This window comes from Muscardinus avellanarius (genome assembly GCF_963383645.1).
Source record: "Muscardinus avellanarius genome assembly, chromosome: 9".
Classification (NCBI taxonomy): domain Eukaryota; kingdom Metazoa; phylum Chordata; class Mammalia; order Rodentia; family Gliridae; genus Muscardinus; species Muscardinus avellanarius.
This window is the reverse complement of record NC_137795.1, coordinates 89,482,075-89,488,736: the sequence shown is the minus strand read 5'-3', so window position 1 is coordinate 89,488,736 and position 6,662 is coordinate 89,482,075.

Here is a 6,662-nt window from a genome sequence, read left to right as displayed (position 1 = left end):
GTTGCTGAGCCGGGTGTGGTAGCACAGGGTACTGTAATCCCAGCTTTCGGGAAACTGAGACATGAGGATTGCGGTTCTCTGACAACCTCAGCTACTTAGTGAGGCCCTGTTTCAAAATAAAGAATAAAAAATAGGTCTGGGGGTGTAGCTTGGAGGTAAAATGCCCCTGGCTTCCATCCCTAGTACTGCAAAAAAAAAAAAAAAAAAAGGTGCTGTCCTGGGTGGGGGAACAGGGGAGGTAGCTGGCTGTAGCCTGAGAGCTGAGGACACCGGACTCTACACAGCAGCCTCTGGGGCGGGCAGCCGGGGCCAGGGCACCTTTTGGAGCACAAAGCAAGCCCTTGGGCACAGCCCTCCTGCAGCTGCAGTGGGTCCCCTCTAACCGCGGTCAGGTCTGCCAGCACAGGTGGGCCTTGCTGCATCCCATCGGGCTGCGGAGGTGGGGGATGCGGGTGGGCAGTGAGGCAATACTCCTGGCCGGGCGGCTCCCGCGGGCCTTGAGCACAGGTAGCAACCTAAATCGAGCCTCAGCAGAGAAGAGTGAGAGGCAGGCTGCAGTTAGGAAAGAGTGGCTGTATGCAGGCAGAAACCCGGGGCTGGAGGGGTGAGAGATGGAGTATAGGATGCCCGGATGTTCCGTGGTCGGTCCGCAGGCTCGGTCTGGTGCTGCAGTGCATCCACCAGGCTAGCAGAGCATGCGGTCGATACAGCCAGGACAGCACAGAACAGTGGGTCTCAATGGGAGGCCATTTTGCCTCTTTTAGCGACATGTGGCTGTCTGGAGATATTTTTTTTTTCGGGTCTGGGGATGGAACCCAGGGGCATTCTACCTCCGAGCTACGCCCCCAGCCCTATTTTTTATTCTTTATTTTGAAGCAGGGTCTCACTGAGTTGCAAAGGGCCTCCCCAAGTAGCTGAGGCTGTCCGCAAACCATCATCCTCCAGACTCACACTCCCAAATGCCGGGATTACAAGCGTTCGCCACCACGCCTGGCTGGAGACAATTTTGATTGTCAAGCAGGAGGGGTTGTGCCAATGGCATCTGTGGGTGGAGGAGGGCACACCGCGTCCTGCAGTGCATAGGATGGCCCTTCGCAAAGAATGAGCTGCTCAGAGTGTCAGCAGAGAGGGAGAGAACCCGGGCACAGAAGGGTGGGTTAGAACCAGCAAGGCGACATCTGAGAGCAGGCGAAACAGCCTCTGTTTAGAAGGAAATCAATTCTACAAGGGCAAGAACAGGATGAACTGAATGAAGGTGGCTGGGAGACGCACAGAGTCGCCTGCACCGCCTGGACAGAGTCGGTGGTCAGAGTGTCCGCGGGCTCCTCAGAGGGTCTGCCTCCCGGTGGACCAGGCCAGAGGCAGCACAGGCCCTGGGCCCTTGAGGGGTGACTGAATTTCTGCAAACTTTTTTTCCCCCCCGACACTGGGAATAAAACCCAGGGGCATTCTACCTCTCAGTTATACCTCCATCCTGTTTTTCTTTATTTTGAAACAGGGTCTCACTGAGTTACAAAGGGCTGCACTACCTAGCTGAGGCTGTCTGTGTTCTCCTGTCTCAGCCTCCCAAATGCTGAGATCACAAGCGTGCACCACCACACCCAGCTCCACACTTGTATGTATGTATGTATGTATGTATGTATGTGGTACTGGTACTGGTACTGGGAGTGGAACCCAGTGGCATTCTACTTCTGAGCTACACCTGAAGCCCTTTTTATATAATTTTTAAAATTTTTTTCTGTGGTGCTAGGGATCGAATGAACCTAGGGTCATTCTACCTCGGAGCGACACCCCCAGTCTTTTTTTTTTTTTTTTTTGTGGTACTGGGGTTCCTGGAAGCCCTTCTACCTCCGGGCTACACTCCCAGACCTATTTTATATTTTTGAAACAGGGTCTCTTAAACCAGCACGATCCTCCTGTCTCCGCCTCCCAAGCGTGGGGACCTATTTTTTATTCTTTATTTTGAAACAGGGTCTCACTGAGTTGCAAAGGGCCTCACTACCTAGCTGAGGCTGAGCAGGAGTGGTGGTACAGGCTTCTGTTCCCAGCATTTGGGAGGCTGAGATAGGAGGATGCAGTTCAGACAGCCCAACTACTTAGTGAGGTCCTTTGCAACTTAGTGAAACTCTTGTTTCAAAATAAAGAATAAAAAATAGGGCTGGGGGTGCAGCTCAGAGGTAGAATGCCCCTGGATTCCATCCCCAGTACTGCAAAAAAAAAAAAAAAAAAAAAAAGGAGCTGAGGCTGTCTGCAAACCAAGATCCTCCTGATTTAGCCTCCCAAGTACGTGTGCTTTCATATGCCTGCCTCTTATGAATTGGGATTACACGTGTGTTCCACCATGCCTGGTTTATCTTTTTTTTTTTTTTTTTTTTGCAGGTTTGGGGATGGAACCCAGGGGCATTCGACCTCTGAGCTACACCCCCTGCCCTATTTTTTATTCCTTATTTTGAAACCGGGTCTCACTGAGTTGCAGAGGGCCTCACTAAGTAGCTGAGGCTGTCCATGAACCACGATCCTCCGGTCTCAGCCTCCTGAATGCTGGGATTATAAGCGTGTGCCACCACGCCCAGCTCCTGGCTTATCTTAAATATTTTTAAAAAATACATTTTTTTGGTACTGGAGTCTAAGCCCAGGGGCATTCTCATTCTCTCTCTCTCTCTCTCTCTTTTTTGCAGGTCTGGGGATGGAACCCAGAGGCATTTGACCTCTGAGCTATACCCCCTGCCCTATTTTTTATTCTTTATTTTGAAACCGGGTCCTACTGAGTTGCAGAGGGCCTCACTAAGTAGCTGAGGCTGTCCATGAACTGCGATCCTCAGGTCTCAGCCTCCCGAATGCTGGGATTACAAGCCTGCGCCACCACGCCCGGCTTCTATCTCTTAATGACACTCCCAGTCCTATATCCTACCTCCAAGCTATACCCCTGGGCCCCATTTTCCGTCTTTGGAATACAAAGTCTCACTAGGTTGCTCAGGGCCTAAGTTGCCCAGGCTGGCTTTGAAACTGAGATCCTCCTGTCTCAGCCTCCCAAGTACAGGGATTACAAGTGTGTGTCCATATGCCTGGCCATTATTTTTTTAAATTTGAGACAGGGTCTTGTTAAATTGCAGAGGGTTTTGCTAAGTTGCTGAGGCTGGCCTTGAACCTGAGCTCCTCCTGTCTTGACGTCCTAGTACTAGGATTACAGTTGTGTGCCACCATGTTGGGCCAGGAGTTGAGCCTTCACAGTCCTCTGTACTCAACATAGTAAGAACAAATGCAAAAGGCAGGGGGTGCGGAGGGTTCTAGGCTGGTTTCTTACCTAAGGATCTTGAGACTTTAACTACTTCGGTTGTTACTGGACATGGTGATACATGCTTGCAATCCAGTATTTGAGATGCTGAGACAGGAGAACTGCAGGTTTGGAGTCAGCCTGCTCAACATAGAGAGGTCTCCGTACTTAGCGAGACCTTGTTTCCAAATAAGGAATAAAATAGGAAGCCGGGCAAGGTGGCACACATTTGTAATCCCAGTACTTGGGAGGCCGAGACAGGCTCATAGCCAGCCTCAGCTACTTAGTGAGGCCCTCTACAGCTTAGTGAGACCCTGCTTCCAAATAAAGAATGAAGCCGGGCGTGGTGGCGCACACTTGTAATTCCAGAATTTGGGAGGCTGAGACCTGAGGATCGCGGTTCACGGACAGCCTCAGCTACTTAGTGAGGCCCTCTGCAAATCAATTGAGACCCTGTTTCAAAATAAAGAATAAAAAATTGGGCAGGGGGTGTAGCTTGGAGGTCAAATGCCTCTGGGTTCCATCCCCAGACAAGAAAGCAAGCAAGCAAGCAAGCAAGCACACACTTGTAATCATCCCAGCATTTGGGAGGCTGAGACGGGAGGAATGAGGTTCATGGACAGCTTTGGCTACGTTTTAGTGAGGCCCTTTGCAACTCAGTGAGACCCTGTTTCAAAATAAAGAATAAAAAATAGGGCTGGGGGTGTGTGGCTTGGAGGTAGGATGCCCCTGGGTTCCATCCTCAGTACCAAAAAAAAAAAAAAGAATGAAAAAAACGGCTGGAGGTGCAGCTTGGAGGTAGAAGGCCCCCCGGGTTCAATCATTAGTTCCGCAAAAAAAAAAGAAAAAAAGAAAAAATCTGGCGTGCGGGGGGGGGGGGAGGTGTAGCATGGAGGTAGAATGCTTCTGGGTTCAATCCCCAGTACCAAAAATGGACAGTGGCAAGAGACAGTTTTGTGTGCGCACGAATCTGTTCTCAGATAGACAAATGCTTCAATTGCAAAGTTATTCTGGGAGGGGCTATATTAACATGGCACGTGTTTGTGTACAGGTGATTCAACCCAGTTCCCGCCTGCGACACAGTTCTTCAATTGCGTGTGATCAAGCTGCACAGAGCCTGCATTCAGGAAGGTTCTGTCTTTTCTCAGACTGTAGCTGCTGCTGGTCCAGGCCTATAGCAGGAGGTGGGCGAGTCCCAGATGCAGGTTCCAGAAGCTCAGCCGCAGGCAGGGGTGGGCCCAGAAGGCTCCCCCTGCGTCCTCGGCTCCACTGTGGCTCACCGGGGTGAGCGAGGGGCTGGGAGAGCGGGCACAGGCCTCGGCAGTGAGGTGGCAGAAGGGCCTCCTCTTCCCAGCCAGGTCGCTGCCCAGCTGCACTAACTGCTGCTGCTGGAAGGCCGCCTGTGTCCCCCTCGGCCCCAGCGTGGTCCTCCTGGGTCTTTCCTGGAGGAACCTGCCATCCGGAAACCTGCTTTCAGCCTCTGCAGCTCCTGTGGGAAGGTGCCATGGGGCAGGACACCCTGAGGACCAGAAGGGAAAGGACAGCTTGGGCTGACTGAGGCCATGAGACAGAGCCGCTGTGACCACTTTGCCACGTCCCGCTGACTCTCCACTCTGGACCCTTGCGAGCCTTTAGGATGAATTTCATAATTCTAAATACATCCCATCATTAAGTCTGTTTGTTTGGAGACTTCAAGCAAAGTTAAGTTCAACTACATTTGTTTTCCTGCTCCAGGGAAGGCAAGTCCCAGGGCACTGGGGGCGGGCTCCTGGACACTCCCCTCTTCCTGGTCCAAATCCTCCAGGTCTGAGGATGGAGTGGTGAACAGTGGGGAGGATGGAGGGAAGACCGAAAGGGCTTTCCTCTAAGCCCTTGCCCAAAGCCAAGGGCCCTAACAGCCCTCCTGCTTCCCACAGACTTCTTCGACGCTGGGAAAGTTCCCCAGCCGCGAGCCTGCTTTGCAGCTCAGCTCCCAGGCCTGATGGCTCTCTTGAGAATGAAGGGCTCCAGTGTTGAGGACTTTTTGTCATCAGCTGGGGCTCTGGTCACCAAACCTAGGGAACAGGAAAGTCTGTGCAGTTTCTTTCCTTTTTTTTTTTTGTTTGTTTGGTGGTATTGGGGGTGGAACCCAGAGGTTTTCTACCTCTGGACTATACTCCCAGACCTATTTTATATTTTATTTGGAAACAGGGTCTCACTAAGTTGCTGAGACCTCACTAAGTAGCTGAGGCTGGCTGTGAACCTGCACGATCCTCCTGTCTCAGCCTCCCAAGTCCTGGGATGGATTACAAGCGTGCGCCGCCACGCCCGGCTTCATGCAGTTTCTTTCTACACCAGGTGACTTGCTCACCGCCTGTCTCTCCACCCTTAGGTGAATGATTTGTATGCAAACACTTAATGCCATATTAACTTAGCCTCTCCCAGAATAATTTTGCAATTAAAGTATGTAATGTTCAAGGCTTTCAAAGCTGAAATAATCAAAACTTTATCTTTAGCTATAAAATGTGGAAGATGAATATAAAATCACTGAAGTTCTCTTAAATACTAAGAAAGGACTTAGTGCTTTGTTGAGTAACTGGTGTCTTCTTGTCCCTTCCTAGTGCGCAGCCATCCTGCCTAGCCCGAGCTCAGGGGGAGCCCTCATCTTTCCACCAGGGTTGGCCTCCGCGGTGGATGTGTGGTTTCCTTTATCACTGACTTCTCATTCCTGTTGTTTTCTTTGAACATCACTGTACACCTCTTTCATGTAACCAGCTTCAAGTTACTTTTGGAAAATATAAAAAAGAATAACTTTTTGGGATAATAAAATTTTTTAAAAAGATTATAGTGATGGTTGTACAATTTTGTAAATGTACTAAAACCCACTGAATGGTACACTTTAAATGGATGAACGTAATAATATGTAAATTATTCCAGTAAGACTTAAAAAAATATCCTCCACGTTACTGAAGATGGTGGGCCCCCCGGGTGGGCACTGTTATCTCATTCACGGGTTCAGGCAGGCTGCTGGCCACTATCCATAGGCAAGGCGAGCCGTGTGGAAGCCCTGGGGATCCCTGCCCCATGGCTGAGGGTGGGCGCTCACGTCCCAACCACTCCAACAGCTTCTGGGGCCTGGGGTTTGTTAGCGCCTACCCCGGCCACCACTGATTGGACTGCGGGCAGACACATGACCTGGGTTGGCCAATCAGCTCCGGCCGCTGTGCCCCTCATTTGCCCAGGCCACCTGCGGGGTTCTGCTTTCCCCCCCAACTTTGAGACTTAGCAGGTCCTGACAGTTTAGTCTCAGCAGGTGGGCGTTAGGACTGGGGTGGACAAGGGGAAACCGAGGCCAGGAACTCACTGCAGATGCCCTAACCTAGGCCACCACACTGATAGCGTCCCACGC